Source organism: Gavia stellata, chromosome 4, assembly GCF_030936135.1.
Source record: "Gavia stellata isolate bGavSte3 chromosome 4, bGavSte3.hap2, whole genome shotgun sequence".
Classification (NCBI taxonomy): Eukaryota; Metazoa; Chordata; class Aves; order Gaviiformes; family Gaviidae; genus Gavia; species Gavia stellata.
Window position 1 is genome coordinate 79765057 of NC_082597.1, and position 17472 is coordinate 79782528.

The 17472-nt window shown below is 41.2% G+C and overlaps 1 protein-coding gene across 3 annotated transcripts in view; it reads left to right on the plus strand.

Moving 5' to 3' along the window:
* Positions 1-1164: 1164 nt before the first annotated feature.
* The window catches only part of PPARA (peroxisome proliferator activated receptor alpha), a 42255-nt gene continuing 25947 nt past the window's right edge, over positions 1165-17472 (plus strand). The window contains exons 1-2 of one of the 3 annotated variants that reach the window (XM_059817144.1): positions 1165-1191; positions 4376-4502. The gene's annotated coding sequence lies outside the window, so the exon portion shown is untranslated. Of the gene's footprint in view, positions 1192-1926; positions 1964-4375; positions 4503-17472 lie in introns of those variants that run through there. The other 2 variants (XM_059817142.1, XM_059817143.1) reach the window with 2 other exon arrangements.

Below are 17472 nucleotides of genomic sequence, written 5' to 3' on the forward strand. Positions count from 1 at the left end.
ACTGCCTTTTATTGGTGCACATTGAGGCATGCTTTCTGGTGGCTTTTCAGCCTCGACCGTTACTGCTGTTCCTGTACTGAGCGCTCCGGTGTCAGAGTCCGCGTGCTTAACCCAAATTTAGGAGAAGTGTATGGCATTAAATATGGTGCTCTCTGCAGTAGGGGCCAAGCCTCCAGGACCGTGCTCTCCTTCCTTGCCTTCTGGGCCTGTTTCTGTTTTCTGAACTGCCACAAACTATGTTTCCATCACGTAAAAACAAGCAGAAGCTGCGTGTCTTTGTGTACTTGGTACCTGTAACATGACTTCCCCTTGGAAACACCTGAAATGAGTCATGTTTTCTCCTCCTGGCACCCAAGTTATTGACCACTCAGGTCAGCAATAAAGTGCTTTTTTTTTTTTTTCCAAATGGAGCAAGAACGTGGAAGTGAAAATGCAATTATATGATTAAAAAGGCTAGTGATTTTTTTTTTAAAGCCATGCCCACAATCATGAGGATCATCAAGAAACGCAGTATGGATGAAGCAGTCAAAGAGCTGAAATCGGGGTGGGGGGGGAGCTGACCCCCTTTTAAACCCACTGTATCGATGCTCCCGGTTAACTTCCCAAGATTCAGGCGCCTCAGGAAGCCAAAGCCCTTTACAGGGGTTTGCTGGGTTTTATTCAGGATTTCGGGCTTTGCTTTGCAGTCGTGACCCGCGATCACTTTCTGAACACGGCACAGCTTTTCTCAGCCGGCCGCGCTCAAGGAGAAGCCCCTGTGCCGCGGTGCGCACGGCTCCTCCGCACCTCCCCTCAGGGCCAGGGCCAGGGCCCGGCCCCCGGCCCCGGGGGCAGACGGCCCCGCCGGGCGGGCGGGTGAGGGGAGGCGAGCGCTGACTTTGCCCCCCGGGCAGCCGGCCCGCCCCTCCGCCCGGCGGGGCTTTATTCGCCCTTGACGGAAGGTCCCGGCGCCTCAGACTCTCCCCCCCCTCTCCCCGCCGCCGGCCCCGGGCTGCCGCCGGGGCGCGCGGCGGGAGCGGGGCGGGCGGGGGCTAGGGGGCGGAGCGCGCGTGCCCCCGCGCTGCGCCCGGCTCGCGCAGGTCTCTCCCCGCCCAGCCAATCGCGCGCGGCCATTGCGGGAGGTGTGTGCCACGACCTCACTTCCGGTACCTGTCAGCCTGCCGCCCGGAGTCAGTCGGGCGCAGCGCCGGGGTACTGCTGCCCTCCTCCTCCTCCTCTCCCCCCCGCCCCGACCCCCGCCCCGCCGGGCTGACGGCACCGAACGGCCGTTGCCCGCGGCCGAGCCTGGCGGCGAGAGGGGACTCGCGCGCCGGCCGCGGCGGTTGGGAGGCGTTGGGCGCGCGCGTGCCGCGAGCCGGGCGCCCCGCGGGACCGACGGCGGATCGCGGCCGGGGACGCGGCGGTTCCTGCCTGGCCCGGCCCGGCCCTGCCCGGCCGCAGCCTGCATGGCCCCGGCCCGCTGCGCCCATGAACGCCGGGCGGCCGCGGGCGACCGCGCTTCTCCGCCTGCCTGCGGGCCGGCAGTAACGCAGGGTATTGCCCCAGGGGCGCCGCCGCCCCTCCCTCCTCGCCCCCTGCGCGGCAGCGGCTGCCGGTACCCCGGCCGGGGTGGGGGGGGCACGGGGCGGGGGCGCGGCTGGGCGACTGCCCCTTCCTCGCTAACGCGGTGGCGGTTTCGCTAACGACCTGTCCTTTCTTCTCCTCCCCCTCTCTTCTTACTCCTTTTATCGCTTTCTATTGACCTCGTGGCCGCGCTCTGAAGCCCTCTGCGGAACGGCGGCGGTGGCGGAGGCGAGGAGAAGGAGCTAGCTGGCCGGGGGAGATGCTTTAGCCGTTCCTGCCGCTGCGCTCGGGCCCGGCGCCAGCTGCCCGCCCTGCGGGGCCGGCGGGGGGCGGCAGCCCGGGGGCAGAGGGGGCTAGAGGACGAGCGGGAGCCGGCCCTGGAGGAGGCTGGCGTGTGTAGGTAAAGAGCGGCCTTGGGAGCTCCGTGGGGAGACTGCAGGGTGCTGGGGTGGGGAGGGGAGGAGAGGACAGTGTCCTGTCGCGTAAGGTGCTGTTTTGCAACGGTCACGGCTCTTAAACGCAGCGCGTTTGACTTGTCCTTAACTTGGTTGGAGAAGTGAACTTGGGCGCTAGGCAGAAAATAGGTGCTTGGAGGTTACCTGTGTTGGCTCGGCTCGGTCAGGCAGGTTGTGCTTTTACCAGTGGGTTGGGCAGAGGAGAGCCCTACATCCTTGGAGCGAGGAGTGGGTCGGTGGGAGCTCCCCCTCTTACTTGCTTTTACAGTCTGATGAGCAAAACATGTTCTTGAGTGTCGCTACGGGGCTGTCCGCTTGCTTTCTGCAAAGCAAGTGGAAAAGAGAGCGTTCCAAAAGTAATGGAAAGGAGTGCGAAAAGGTATTGCCTTGCATTCCTATTAAGATTGGCACAGCCTCACGGACACAAGTAGCTGTTCCGAAGCTCTCTGATGGAAGAGGTATGAGTACAGGATTCGTCAGACAGGATTAGCTGGAATAATGATGTTTGGCGCTTTGGTGGCGTTGGATGTCTTAGTCGTACTGCACAAATAAAGACATTACATAAGTTTTGTCAGCAAGGAACATTTTAATCAAACTGTACTTGTATTATAGAGCACGTACAGACCTTCTTATTGGCATCTAACACTGATTCCTGGGTTGAAAGCTGCGTGGTCTTTGCAGGTAGCAAAGCTGATAACCTATTAAAAGTGTTTCCTTCATAAATTCTAAATGACTGACTTAACATTGAGACTACCTGGTCTCATGCTGAAACTGAGGGCAGTTGTGGTTCATGTGATGTGGTCACAAGTCTACTCCAAGCTAAACCAGTATCATAACCTTTGTTATTTGGCATGAGCTATCAAGCAGCCATTGGCTCTTAGTTACTTTTAGTGGCAACTTTTTTGATTTTAAGTAGCGCAATGTAGTGTTTCAGAGCGCAGATCTTATCAGAGGTTTGTAGAACTGCGTAGCCAGCACGTTCCCTTTCTTTTCCCATGTTTGGAAGGAACACTTGGCATAGTCCAAAAAAAAGTTCTTATCAATCTGCTGATGCCTTATATTGACTGTCATCCTCTACAATCAGGTGGCACAGGGAGTTTTGGCTGCCTATTACAAACCCGTACGTCCTGAAAACCTTGTGGTTTTCTCACTTGCTTTTCGGTAGTTCTTTAATGTCTTCATTTGCTATTCATACCCCTCAATACTGTAGTTTTCTTAAAGGGCATTATGAATTTTAAACCATGAGGAATGGGCTGCATTTCAGTTGTGATTTTGTAGCGTTATGCTTTTAATATTTTACGTGTTGCATGTTATAAAAATATTAGAGAAGCTAATTCCTACAGGAGAGTAGGAGACATGGTGTAGGATAGTCATCTCATAGCCTGTAGTGCTCACTGTTGACCTGAAGTACTCAAGGAGGGCAATGTAAATTTTCTTAGCATTTTTTTAAAGCAGCTCTTACTTCAAAATTGCCAATAGCACTTTTTTTCCTCTTTACTTGGCTTTAGCTGACCTGCTGAGATTTGAGTTCTGAGTTCTGTTTCTCTTGCACATGGCATATTTGTTGCAAGGGGAAAAAAGAGAACACCATACTTGTCTTGGAAAATAAATGAAGTTGAATTAATAGTTATTATAAATACAAACATTACAGCATTTTTGAATTTTAACGTTTTTAATTTAATCTGACTGCTTTTGCAAAATCTCCCTGAATCTTTAATTTGTTTGGTTTTTAGTTGAGTGGACGGGAGTCAATTTAATCCATTAATCCATCAGTTTATTTTTATAGTTATGCACGCTTATTTTTGGTAATTTTTGTAACAGGCCTTATAAAGTATGTAAAAGTAAAAGCTCTGCCTTTGGGGTGTAAATGGTACCTAAAAGGCCAGTTGCAAAGACATCTTGTGGGACATGTGTGCGTGTGCACCTTGGAAACCATAACTACTCTAACAGTTTGTCCACATAAAGACTTGGACGTTTGTGAGAATGCTCTTTATGAGTAAAAGTACTTTCCTTTATAACAGATAATTAAAATAGCACAAGGCTTTCACTGTAGTGGTCTTAGTTGAGTGCTTTTGAATTTTTCTAGTATGAAGAAAAAAGATCAGAATGATACTGTGATATACCAGTCATATACCCTTGTTAGCTAGATGTCAGTGTAGTCCTGCTGCAAAACTAGGTGTTGTATTAAAAGCCTCAGTCATTTAAAAAATAATTTTAGCCCAAGTGAAATGACAGTGTTTTTTCCTGAAGAAGCATAAAGAAATATTAAAAAGCATTATATTACATGATGTGAATATAAAATTAGAATACTAAGCTTTGGGAAATTTTGTTGATTCTGTATTTTTATTTTTTTTAAGAAAGAATGTCAGCAGCTTTTTATTACTGAAGAGACACTTGTTATCCCCAATGTGCACATGAAATGGAAAGGAAGCAGATTCTGGAAAACAACTTTTGTTTCAACCCTGCAAGATGCTGGATGAAGTGGTGAGTACATTGGTGGACTTGGAGCTATCTTGGTGTTGTTTTTGAACAACTAGAGAAGAAAAAACGTTTGAGGTAGAATTTCTGTAAAGAGTGATTAATGTATAGTCAACTCACAAGGAAAGAAATCTGAGGAACTAGTGCAAACAAATAGCTGATAAATGGAGAACGGAGTAAGTAAGATTTCCTTGTGTTCCAGTATCTATTGCTGTGTTAGACATCTATGTCAAAGTTGTATAAAGGCGTTACCCAGTAGAATTCTGAATTCTCAATATTTTAGAAGTAAGAGTGCTCAGCATTTCGCAGCACCAGGTCTGTAACATTAAATATTGAATGACTTTTTATGAAGTAGAATGCTGAATATTCACTGAACGGAAAAAGTACTTATCCAGTAAGGTTAGGCTCTAAAACATCACTATCTTCAAAATAAAACTAAAATCTCTCAATCTTAAAGAGTGTGATATTTGACATGTTTTAAAAACATTAAACTGATATGAGCAGATTGTTGTGTGACCAGATTGCATGTGGCATGGAGATGTTGCCAAATCTGATTCCACTTCCTCATACCAGTTCTAATAGTTTCTGCTTATGAAACAATACTTATTTATAAGTGCGTTGCATGTGTCTTTTAAGTATCTAGGAAGTATAATTTCTGTGTCCAGTGAAGGGCTTCTCATGCACAGATTACTACAAATTATAAAATACAATTCATTGGTATTGTAATCCTGATCCTTAAGCTGTTACATGACTGGTTTCTGTGGTTGTTTGCTGTGTTTTAAAATGCTGTGGGCATAAGCTGTAGAAACTTTTTTTGCTTTGCAGATTGAAAGATGGGAACTACGAACAGGCATAGTTTGTTCCGTGGTACTGTATTCATCTAAATTTATTGTTTGAAGTTCAAGTTGTCTCACGCCTGTGGAAACACTGACAGTATGAGATAAAGTTGCAAGCATTTGGCAAATTACCTATCCCTTTCTAGAAATGCTGATACACTATCATGGTTTTTGAAAAATTTATAAACTAAGAGATTATTCACGTAAGCTTTCCAAATAGTAGAAGAAACTTGTTCATAAGTGTGCCTGCCTTCAGGAACTCGGAGTAGTTAGCAGCTACTGAAGTTGTAAGATTCTTTGGTGTTTGATTCCAGGTAGCTGAAATACATGTGAAAGCGAGTTAGTCCAATATTCTCGTATTTCGTATTTTCTTACCTCATTAGTCCATTTCCAGTTTGTTGATAAGTATGTAAAAGGAAACCAGAGCTGCTGTTCGGTGTGCAAATTAGCTGATGGTTGAGTAACTTCTTACTCATCTATGAGCATGGAAAATCCTGGAGCTGAGAGCATTTATTGTTGGGAATAGTTTAGAGTTTGATGTATTTTGCGTGGAAAAATGATACCACAATCTGTCCTAATGTTATTCTGCAGCTTATGATTAAGGTTTGGAGGCAGGGCTTACTGTCTTCTTGTATGTGTCCATGCATCCAGCATAGTTATGCTCTCTGAGTAAGTTCTCTTATCTGCATATAGGCTTGTATTGCCATTCATTTTTTGGTACACGAATAAGAGTGCTACATGCCTGTTTTGTTTTGTTTTACATAATTATTTAGTGGAAATGATTGATATAACAACAGAAGAAAACACTGAATTTTAACCAGAATGTGATTGTTCAGATGGTAAGAAGAACTTTTGTCTATTTGCAAGATCTATTTGAAAGTGAAGACTTGAATTCCTGTTGACATTTCTAGCCTTCTGTTAGTGTTACTGCTTCAGCAAGAATATTATTAAGTACATGGCATTGGAGCCACCGTGCAGGCTCATATCAAACAAAACAAAACCTTCTTGCATCTTTATTCAGCATTTGTGGAAAATGTTCCCTAGAGTAGTAAGGCTGAAAAATACAGAATCACAGAATGCTACAGTTGGAAAAGACCTGTAAGACCATCAAGTCCAACCATCAACCCAACACGCCCATGCCCGCTAAACCGTGTCCTGAAATGCCACGTCCGCACGTTCCTTCAACACCTAATACAATACGGAACCATTTGGATTTGAAAGGGAGGAAGAGGGAGAAGGTGGGTGTTGTGTCACGAGACTGCTTTGGAGACTCGTGGCTTTATTAGCAGGCAGTGCTTGATGGCATTCTGTACAATGGGGCTAATGAATGCTCCATGACAACGCTCGATGAATTCACCCACTCTGGTGTTAAAATAAAATAAATGGCAACCCACAGGTTGTGGTGAATATTGTTGGCTTGTTGGCAATTTTCAGGGGAAGATTACAAGAACTGTGCAATACTAGCATAAAAATTATGTTTCTAATGGAGGCTAGAACTAGATTCTTGATGAAGGTTAGAGTTCCTAAGAATAATTAGAAAAACTAGCCAGTGTAGGTATGCAAAGAATATTGGACATTGAAATTTACTGAGCAAAGCTGAAAAAGGTTGTGTGGCTTTTCAAATCTTTTTTCTTAGCCTGTAGGTAAACCTTCAGTTTGGAGTAAGTGTGCTGCGTTGTGAGGGGATTTTGAAAGAGTTTGTTGTCAGTGTAAGATGCTGTATGGATGCAGTCTCACTGTAAGAGAGCTATGTAAACAAGAGAATGTTCTGTCTGTGGTCGTTTCTGACCCGTTGGTTGGTAGAAATTTTGCTCTGTGGGCATACGGTAGTCTTGTGTTGTTACGCTGTGTATATGTGAAATTTAAAAATGGTGTAACGTGTATATTCATATTCCACATAGCTGCCCACAGAGAAGAGCATATAAGAAATCTGAACTGTTGTTTACCTCTGAAATAAATTCTTCTATTTATTTATTTATTTATTCACCTTGGGACAAAAGAGTGCTGTGTGCAGTTAAGAGGCCAGTCTGATGAGAAGCAGATCAGGTAGAAGCTTTAGAATATATGTAACTAAGAGGCAAGCAGCACAGGTTACTGCTTTTGAGAAAAACAGCAGTTGTACATTTTGTGTAGTGTGCTTCCATAGAGATGGGACTGTACATAAATAGGCCAATATTTCCAAAAAGCTGTCAAATGTTCTACTTAAATCTATGTTTTGGGCACCTGATTTTCAGCATACTGAGCTGCCAAATTTACAAGGAGTTGCATTTTTCTCAAGATTGTAAATCCTGTAATAAATCCCGTGGAAATGTAATAGTGATTATCCTTTAAGAATATAGAATTGTTCAGTTTGCAGCTGTCATTCATTTTATTTCTCTTCTACATGATACACAGGGGGGGGGTGTGTGTGTGTATATGAACACATAAATAGGAAAAAAGAATAGAATAGGATGTCCCCAATCTGTGTTGTTCCTGACAGCCCTGCAAATACGAGGCTTACAGCAAGAGGTGTGGTTATACAGCATGGCCTGATCTCATCTAGCAACTGTTGTTAAAGGTCAGTCAGGCTCCCTCTTCATGCTGCTTTCCTTTGCTACCATCCATGTGTTTCTATCCCTCCTTTTTGCTGCCCCTTAGTGAGTCTGTTCAGTTATCTCTAGCTATGGTTTTTTTCTGTGTTACATGTCTACTGGCTTAATGAGCTGAATTGCTTCGCTGAGCTTGTGTCTACACTAGGGAATAAGATATGCCAGGGACTGTTCTCTGGACCCAGAACAAAGTGGTAAGATTGCACACAGTCTTCCTCCCGAAGCAGCACGGTTGCATCCCGACTGCCAGTGGAGAGCACTTTGCTGCTCTGCATTTGCTGTCCCCTTAACCGTGCCTGCGCATTTCTCTGGGAGAGCGCCAAGCTGGTATGGGCCAAAGTGGTGTCAGAGAGGACGCTAACAGCATGGCTCAAGCCTGTGCTCTAGCCCTGTTTTATTTACTGTTACAGATGTGGCCAGAGAGGTCAGACAAGCGCGAGAGCCAGCACAGGCGGGATGGGGCTGCGTGGCTGGAAATGAAGAGGAGAGAGGGAAGGTACAGGGCTGACAATGTCAGGGAGCTACAGAAGGGATATCCTTTTGATGTCAGGGAGCTATTACATTACTTAAGCTGGCTTGTCTAACCGTACCCTTAACGTAACTTTGTTTTGCAACCAACAACCCCAGTTTGGCTCTGCAGAGGGCTGTGAGTGCTGTGCCCCTGTAGCTGCTTCTTCAAAGTCTGATTCAGTCAGCTAAAATGCCTTACAAAGTGAATTAAAACTGGTATATGAAAGTACATATATGACTTCTTAAACAGGTTTTCTTACCCTGGCTGTTTCATTGGACTGTTGTTTTTCTTCCACCTTTCTGTAATTTAGGTGCTTCCTTAGTTAAAAGAAGTGGGGAGGAGAAGTGGGGTGGCAGGCAGCGATGGTGATGCTATTGTCAGTATGGGGCTGTTAAACTGGTAAGTAAATGCCCTTCACGTCGTATGAAGGGTGAGCAGAGAGCTTAGATGTCAGGAAAATAAGTGGTTATATTTTAACATTTTTCGATCATGCAGGAGCATGAGGCTTGTGACCTCTATACTGTAGCAAGTGACCTGATTTAGAACTGTGAAGTCATGTGTCCTAAGTATATCCTCTATCTGACGTGTCAGTAGCTTGGAGGTACAAGTACTTGATGTCCATTTGCCAAAAAATGTAGATTCATTGCATTCGTACCTGTTGCCAAGACTCCCGTCAGCAATGCTAATTCAGTGTAAACTTTGTTTTTGTGTGATACGTTTGTCACAAAGAAAAACTTTTTTGGGTAGGAATTTCTAAATTACCAGAACAAAACTGAAGGCCTTTTTCTTAACAAAAAAACCCAACCACAAAAAGTGAAAGAATTTTGTTTCACGTTCCACTCTGGGTACTCTGAGTTGTGGCATGCCATTAAATCAAAGTAGGTTTATTTTTAGCAGGGTTTGTTTATTTATTTATTTAAATGTAATAGCTGAGCAACAAGAGCCTGTAAAAATACTTTGAAGGAATGAGTAAAATTGTAGTACACTGAAGAATAAGTAAACTACACAACTCCAGGTGCTGTTTATAGCAGACATTAGATTTTTGTCTACTGGTAGAAGAGTATGAAAGCTAGCCCATTGGGGTTACTCAATTAATTTTCAAAAATACACTTGCAAGCAGAAGGCGCCTACATCTGTAATATCTTGTCTAAGGGTCATTCTCTTTTATGAGTTACAGATCCTTCTGTTAAGCTGAATTCAGGTTATCAAATATGTCTTGTTATTATGTCTGGGCAAGGAAATAAAGTTTATCAGCGAAATAAAAGCACTGAAAATACACAGTGGTGGTGTTCTCTGCTAAGAAGGCGAATTCAGGCTTCTTGAATCTCTTCCAGAAACAGATGTAAATTCCACTGTAGCTTTTCAAAGAGTGAATAATCATGGTCTGTTGTGTTTGGTGATGAATCATGCAAGGGGTTGCAGATGGTGAGAAGAGTGCAGCTGTGCAGATACTGGAGAGGCAGAGATAGAAGACTAGAGGACCCGAGGGGATGAAGGAGGTGATTTGAGGATGGGTTAACATGGCTTATGAAAGAGAAGGATGAGACAGCTGAAAGAGTATTGAAGCTGCGTGTGCCAGGGTAAAGCCAAAACTGAAACCTGGGAGATTTGGGGATGGCAAAGTGCTGGAGACCGAAAAGGAGGTATGCATGAGACGGAAAGATATTTTTTGTTGTTGCTGATCTTTGAAACAAAAGTTGCAGCATCAGATGCCAAAGTAACTGCGCTTTTGTCCCAAGCCAAAACAAGAAGGAGACCGAGCTTTGATGTGGAAGTTTAAGCTGTAAATGAAAAGAGGAAACTAAGAGGCTTCATGTTCCTTTTAAAGGAATGCGGGTCTTAAGGAGGAGAGCTAATGTAGTAACAGATACAGATGCAAAGTTGTGGGGTTTTTATTTCGATTGTTCTGAGCACGACCTGTGTAATGAGATGGGGGTGGCAAAATCTAGGAGTTTGCCAGGTGGAGAAGTTGTGTCTGACTAAGTGTTCTAAAAAGGGGGATTGCAAGGCCTCGGTTGTGGTTGAAGGGCAGGTAGGATTCAAGGGAAGCTTTTCACGATCTTAAACCAATATGCTAAAATGTCCAAACCATCTTTCAACTTTCTGCATTAAGTAATTTTAATTTAAGATATCTTTTTCTTCTTTTTTTCCTCTCTTTTTAGATAAAAAGTATTGTTCCAAAACAATAGCTCTTTATTCAGGAAGAATGTTGCCATTAAGATGTCTGTAAGACTTAGTATTTTTGCCCACAGGTCAGAAATCCTCAGCCAAAGTGAATATTTAACCACTATTTCAAGGACAGCCAATTATCTTTTTCTTAATAAAGTATGCAAGTAGAAGTCAAAGTGAAGGGACCCAGGGAAATTGTAGAATACTCCAAGTACTGACATAACTTCAGGCACCCATTGTACTGTTTGTGTGTTCTACAAACCTTAGTAAATATAAAAGGAACACTGAAAGTGAACTGAAAAAAAAAACCAAAAACAAAAAAGAGGGGGCAAAAGTCCAGATCTATCCTGGAAGAGAGTTATGCTCTAAAACTGCTATACTGAAAACTGTTTTCAGGATTGTTTTCTCATCTCTTTTCGTCTAGTTACCAAGAAAGTCAGGTATATGCAGTACGATCTGCTGTCCTCTCCCCCCACCCAATAACTTTGAACCTGCAAGTCTTGTCAAATTTGGCAGAGGAGTAGTGGTTGCAAAGGCATTCAACTTCTGTAATTTTTATGGAAGTTGGTAACTGGAAAGAAGAAAGGAAAACACATTATTGATCCACCTGAGGAAATGATGCAATATCAATTCAACAATTACCTGTTCTGTTTGGCCTGTCAATTGCCAGTCGGCATAGGAGCGCTGGCGAGCCAGTTGCAACACGTAGCACCGAACCAGCTACAGCATGTTTGCTGTTTGCATAGTCAGTAGTTCAGGGACGCTGTGTGGGGAGGGGGAACTGTAAGAGTAGAGAGAAGGGGAAAGAACAGGGAGACATGACAGGACAATGTGGAGTGACAACGGTATGAAAATTTTACGTCTCTGTGAGCAAGTCAGTAGAAATTAAAGCTTTGTTATTTCTTCTTCCCAAAGTTGCCCTCTTCCCAGTGTTTTAATGCTGGTAATAGTAAAAACCGATATGAATTCTGCCTTTGAAATTTGTGTACTGTCACAACTTAATGCTCTCTTAAAAGCAACAAGCTTTTAACATGTTGTTTAAACTCACAAAATTATATGCAACTTCAAAAATTTCATTATCAATCAACAAACTCAAAGCTACTTGGTATCCGTAAAATATTAGATTATGTGGCAGAATAATAGTTGGTGGTGGTTGTTGTTGTTTTTGTTGTTGTTGTTATTATTATTATATAATATGTGGCCTTGAATTAGGTTGTATTCAGTTGAAGTATTTATGTCATGGGAACATTCCTTTGCTCTTCTGCTGAAGAGTAAGCAAGGCTGGAATCATATGGGGATAATAAATATGGTCACAGAACAGAAGATTAGTTAATTATTTCTTATCTTTCATTTTACTATAAATTTAAACTTAAGGCAGGTATTTTTATTTATAACACAGCAAGGATCCTAAGTTCTAAAGAGCAGAACTTTGAAAGAGTAACCAGTCCTGCCAATAAGGAATTATCGACAATATATACCAGTTGCTATCACATGTAAAGGTCTGTGGATATAAAACAAAAGGGATTCTTATATCCTACTTTATAAGAACACATTTTAAGGTATCCGTACATATACGTGAACCTTAAAGATTGTTGAAATATTATCAGAGGTTTAGAAAGTGCATCAAAGTCTTTGCTTGACGCTAAGTTAGTGGCAACTGGTTTTTATTTATTTTAGTAGATACAGTATGTCTAAAATTTCACATTTGTTAGTAAGAGTTATTAGACAGCTTTGCTTGTAAAAGTTATGATGGCTTTCTGGATAGAACAGTCATGTATGTTGTAGGTTTTTGGGAGGGTTTATTTATTTATTTTTATCAAGCTCATGAGCAAGTAAAACTTCTGAGTTAGAGATTTACGTAATAGCACAGTCAATATGTTTAATGGAAAATGGCCAAAAATTTTGCCTGGCACTGCCTCTGTATGTATTAGATTATAATTTTAATTGACAATTTTAGTTGCACAGATGTCTTTAATTTCTTACCCTCTGAAGTTTATTTTTACCATATGTAGTGAAAATGTACTCTGCAGGAGACTTAGCAAGGGTCTTACATTTTATTTACTTCAAAAATTGATTATATTGGAGATAATAATTTAGTCACCACACTAAAATGCAATTTGTATTTGCCTTTTACCCTCAGATATCTTTATCCTTCAACAAATGAAGTCTCTGTAGAATATCAGGGTATAGTTAGAAAATTGTTGAGACGCCACTTTGCATAATCTGACATGCCGTGATCCCATGTGTAAGGAAACAATTGCAACATTCCAATTTAGTCTTGAGGATCCAGTTTCCAGTGAGCAGCATGTTAGGACAGATGTGTAGGCTGTTTGTAAATGCTGTACACGTTGCAATCAACTTTGACTTCACTGCTCAAACTTACTTCTACATATTATTTTTAGAAAAAAAATGTATAATGGTTTAGGACATCTAATACGTGCATGCAGTTCATAAGACGTAGTTTTTGTGGGATTTTTGGTTTGTTCCTTTTTTAAAATTCTCTTAATTCTGGGCATACCGTGCAACCAGATTTAGCCTCAATCTGAGCTCTGATTTCTGAAGTCGAGATGTCCCCAACTGTTAATCAGTTTGAAATCTTGGGTTTTGTAATTAGTTTGTAAGACATTTGTACAGTATTGCAAAACTTAGAAAAAACGGATGCCTTCCAAATAAACGGGTAAGGAGTTTTGGGACACATGGGGAAAGTAAGAGAGCTTTGAGTTCATTAACGCGGTAATAAAAATATAGCAAATACTCAGATGACACATTTGTGTGAACGTGACCTTGGATCTTGGATCAAATAGCAAATACGTAAAGGTCGTGTTTGTCCAAATGTGACCTTGCATTGGTTCAAATACCAGTCATAAATCAAATCCAAGCTTTTAATGTAGATGTAAAGAAAACAGCCTCCTAAACGATGCATCAAATCTTTGTTTCTCAGTAGGTGTGGCCTTCACATGTAGGTGTTCAGCAAACACACAGAGCATCTGTGTGCTAAACACTGTATTCTTTTAGCTTCATCGCCTGCAAGATGTTGTCATGAATGATTTAGAATCTGTAGAAGTTTGAAGCACAAGTTACTATGGCTGCTATGATTAACATGTGTAAACATTTGAATCTTGCTCAAGTATGGATTAATATGAGTGGAATATAAAAGTAACTTGAAGAGATATTGACACTGAAATGCATTGGATAAAGAGCAAAACCTGGAGATTCTTTGGAGAGAGGAAAAGAAAAAGGGAGAGTGTGTTGCAAGCGTGAAGGTATGTATGAGTGAAGTGGGGTTTTTATTAGAAACTGTGGTGAGCTGTAAGTAGTACTTGTGGAACTGTATTTGAGCTTGAAAGAGAGCACGTGTCAGAGAACACAGAGTACTCTATAACATAGTGGTTACTAAGATGTTGCCATGGCTTAGTTTCTTGCAGAAAAAAAAAATCTTGCAGAAAAAAATCCTATTGTTCTTTTGAATCTCTTGTTAATAAAATATACTTGCTTCAATGGTCATGCCTCAAAAATACTACATATTAACTCCAATCTGAATATTTGCTTTATATGCATTAATAACTAACATAATAAATGGAATTAACTTCCCTCATACTGTTGTCCAGGCTAATTTTTTTTTTAAATGTAGTGTTAATAATAGTATGTTTATTCTATAGAGTAAGCTTGTAGTGAATTCTCAACCATGTGTCAAAGCTCATTATTTACTATAAAAGTGGAAACAGAGAGAGGATAAATAGAGAAAGGAAAAAAATTAAAAATTGCCAGTTTTTTAGGATTTCTAGGCATCTCGACAATAAAAGTCGAAGCAAGAGGAAAGACTTTAACACAAAGTTTTCCATGTAAGTCTTTGACAGTGCTTGCTTGGTTTAGAGTCAGGAATCATCTAGACATCAGGCTGGATTATGATGTAGTTAAAAAAAACCCCACAACCCAGAACCTCAAAAAAACCAAACCAGCCAACCAACCAAAAAAAACCCAACAAAGAAAAGACCCCACCAAAACCACTTGAAGAAAACAGTGAAGTGAAGGAGAACATTATAGGTTACCAATAACCCTAATAAAATATTATATAGTTTGTTAAGTAGTATTGACTGAGACCGAAGTCCTGACTAGTCAAGTCTTTTAGAAGAATTTAAAGGATTCTGTAGACATACATTTAAAAGAGAGATTTGAAAGCTTTACTTTGACATATAGCTACTTCTTACTTTAGTTTTAGTTCAGCTTTCACTAGAAAGAAAAGTCAGGTCTTCTGATTCCCAGTTACAGAAACCATAGAAGTATTCACTTTTTGGATATGAAAACACTCACATTTAGAGGAGAAAAAAAAGACAGACAGATGTAAACTTGAGGTGATAGACCTGTAAGTCTTATCTCTGGAGCCTGAATGCAAAGATTACAAAACTTTTATGTCCCATTGCTGATGAAGTCAAATCTGGCTCCTGTTGTTCATGGGGTTAGCAGTGGCTAGTTTAAAGATGGGCTTCAGATCTCATTGTACTGATAACCTACAACTGTGGTATCTACATCTTAAGTTGAACTCTGTCTGCTAGAGGTTGACTAGTCTAATGTTGTGGATCAAATACGATGAAATATATTTTCTGGTCTAATACAAAGTCAGCGTAAAAGTCATGTATGTAAATGTAAAGTGTTCTCAACTGAGTTCCTAGTTACCAAGTTCTTGAGGGGCTTGTTGAATTTAAAATTTCCCGTTAGAAAGCCTTTTGACACTAGGATGTTTTTATTCTTTACAAGCAGCTGAAGTCTTTCTTTGAGCTAGATTCTACTGTCAGCTTGAGTTGTCAGCACTGGAATTATTATTTCTTTATTTTCTTTATTTATTGGAGCATGTTGTTTCAACTCAGAGTAAATGCCTGTATCCACCGTTTACTGGATTTCTGTGGGAGTTTTATTGCTGGAAGGATGAGGAATAACTGTGGGATGTGCGTCATCTCTCCAGCCTATATGACAGTTCTGTGGCCCTGTCAAAAAATGATACTGCTTAATCTAATAGACATACTGTCTGATCTGTAGAGCAGTTTTCAGCTCTCATCGAAGACTTAAGAGGTATGGCTGCTTTACTTCAGGCAATGCAAGGGTCTGGTTGACAAGTCCAGCCTGTTGATGCAATCACTGGACCACAGTCAGGCTGCACATGCACATTTATTTGTTGGCCGTGTAGCACATGTATCCCTCCTTCCAACCACTTATTTCTGCTCTCTCCATCGAGCCAGCACAAATATTTATAAGGCTTTGCAGTGAACTGGATCAGGGAAGCAATCTGATCAAAAAGTACCACTTTTTAATTTGTAATCATGGCCTCAAAGATCAGTCATGGCTCTGGAAAGTCCATTGAGTTCCGCTCAACCCAAGCATGTAAGTGAGGTGCTTGACGTTAGGTGAGATGAATACCCCTCTTAGGTCTGTTTGCTGAAAATTAGTTTCTGCTTTGTAATTTTTTTTCTCCATTAGTAATTGCATCTGTTGTGTGAAAGTGAGAGAGTATGGTAGTTGAGATAAATAGTTTAATTACCTCCTGAATAGTTTTGTTGCTGTCCTGTTATTAGTTACTTCTTAAACAGTAATCTTGGCAAAGCAAACAATTTTTAGTACTATTTAGAGTATAATTGAATGTGTTACATAATTGAAAGAAAACATTGGAGGAAATCTTGACTATATAATCATGAAGGTATAGAAAGCAGCCGAATAGTTTTAAAGCTGAAACATTGCATTTAGAAGGGGGATGAGTGGCCCCGTTCAGAGACATTTATCTTTCTTTAATATATTCTAGGCAGTGAGACTCCACTTCAGAGAATCAGGAACCATGAAGTAGCTTCTACCCTGTGCCACTAAATCTTGGAAAGAAGCTACAGGGAGATGCCAACAGGGATTGAAGCTGGCTCAGTAACTGCAAAGTAGTTGAATAGTGACTGTTAGTGATTATATCATTGTTCTCTGTATTTTTTCAGTCTGCGCTTTCCCCACCTTCCTTTGCTGATTAGTTGCTTTTTTCCCTGTCTTTTTCTGTCTGTTGCTGTGTAGGGTCTGCCCAAATTTTTGTAGCTGAGCAGTGTTAAGCAATTATTTCAAGTATTTTAGGCTTTTTGGTCTTTTTAGGTTGTGATATTGGTGCAAATGCTAAATTTTTAACTATATCTTTGTGCATACTGCAATTATAAGCAATTCAAAGTTCTCTTTCATAAGGAGATATAGTAGCATTTTGTCTAGCAATCCAAGGTGACTTTGTATGTCTTGCCTTTAACTGAGTGTTTTTATAATCGTACAGATTGAGGTTTTAGATTTTTGCTTGGGAGGGACATAAATGTTAAACGGATGTTCCTAGACCCTTAAATTTCTATTAATACAAATTCTGCGTTACGGCTGCGTAGCACTTGAATATTATGTAAGGAATCTTTCATGTTTAGTATGGCTACTTCCTCTTTGACAACCCTTGTTTGTTTTCTCTACAGAATTTGTATCCTGCCCTTATGTTTTATTGTTGGTAATACTCTTCTTGCCACATGACAGGTGTTGCTTATGTTAGTATCCTCTTACATACGTTCTTACTTTTGAAAGTGGTTTGCACCAGGAAAAGTGTGGATGTGTAGCACTGACTTGTAAATTACATTTTATAATTTTAAGTCATTTCCTTATTTTTTCAAAGTAAAAGATAACTGAACAACTAACAAAACAGTGACATCCTAAGAACTGAGATTTTTGGTAAACTAGTGACAACCTGCATGCCAAATACCACGTATATTGCATGATACAAGAGTTTCCGGCAACATCATCATACCTTTCTATATAGCTGGAAAACATCTGTTCTGCATATGCCACAAAATAAACTTAATTTAAAAATCTCAACACTTCAC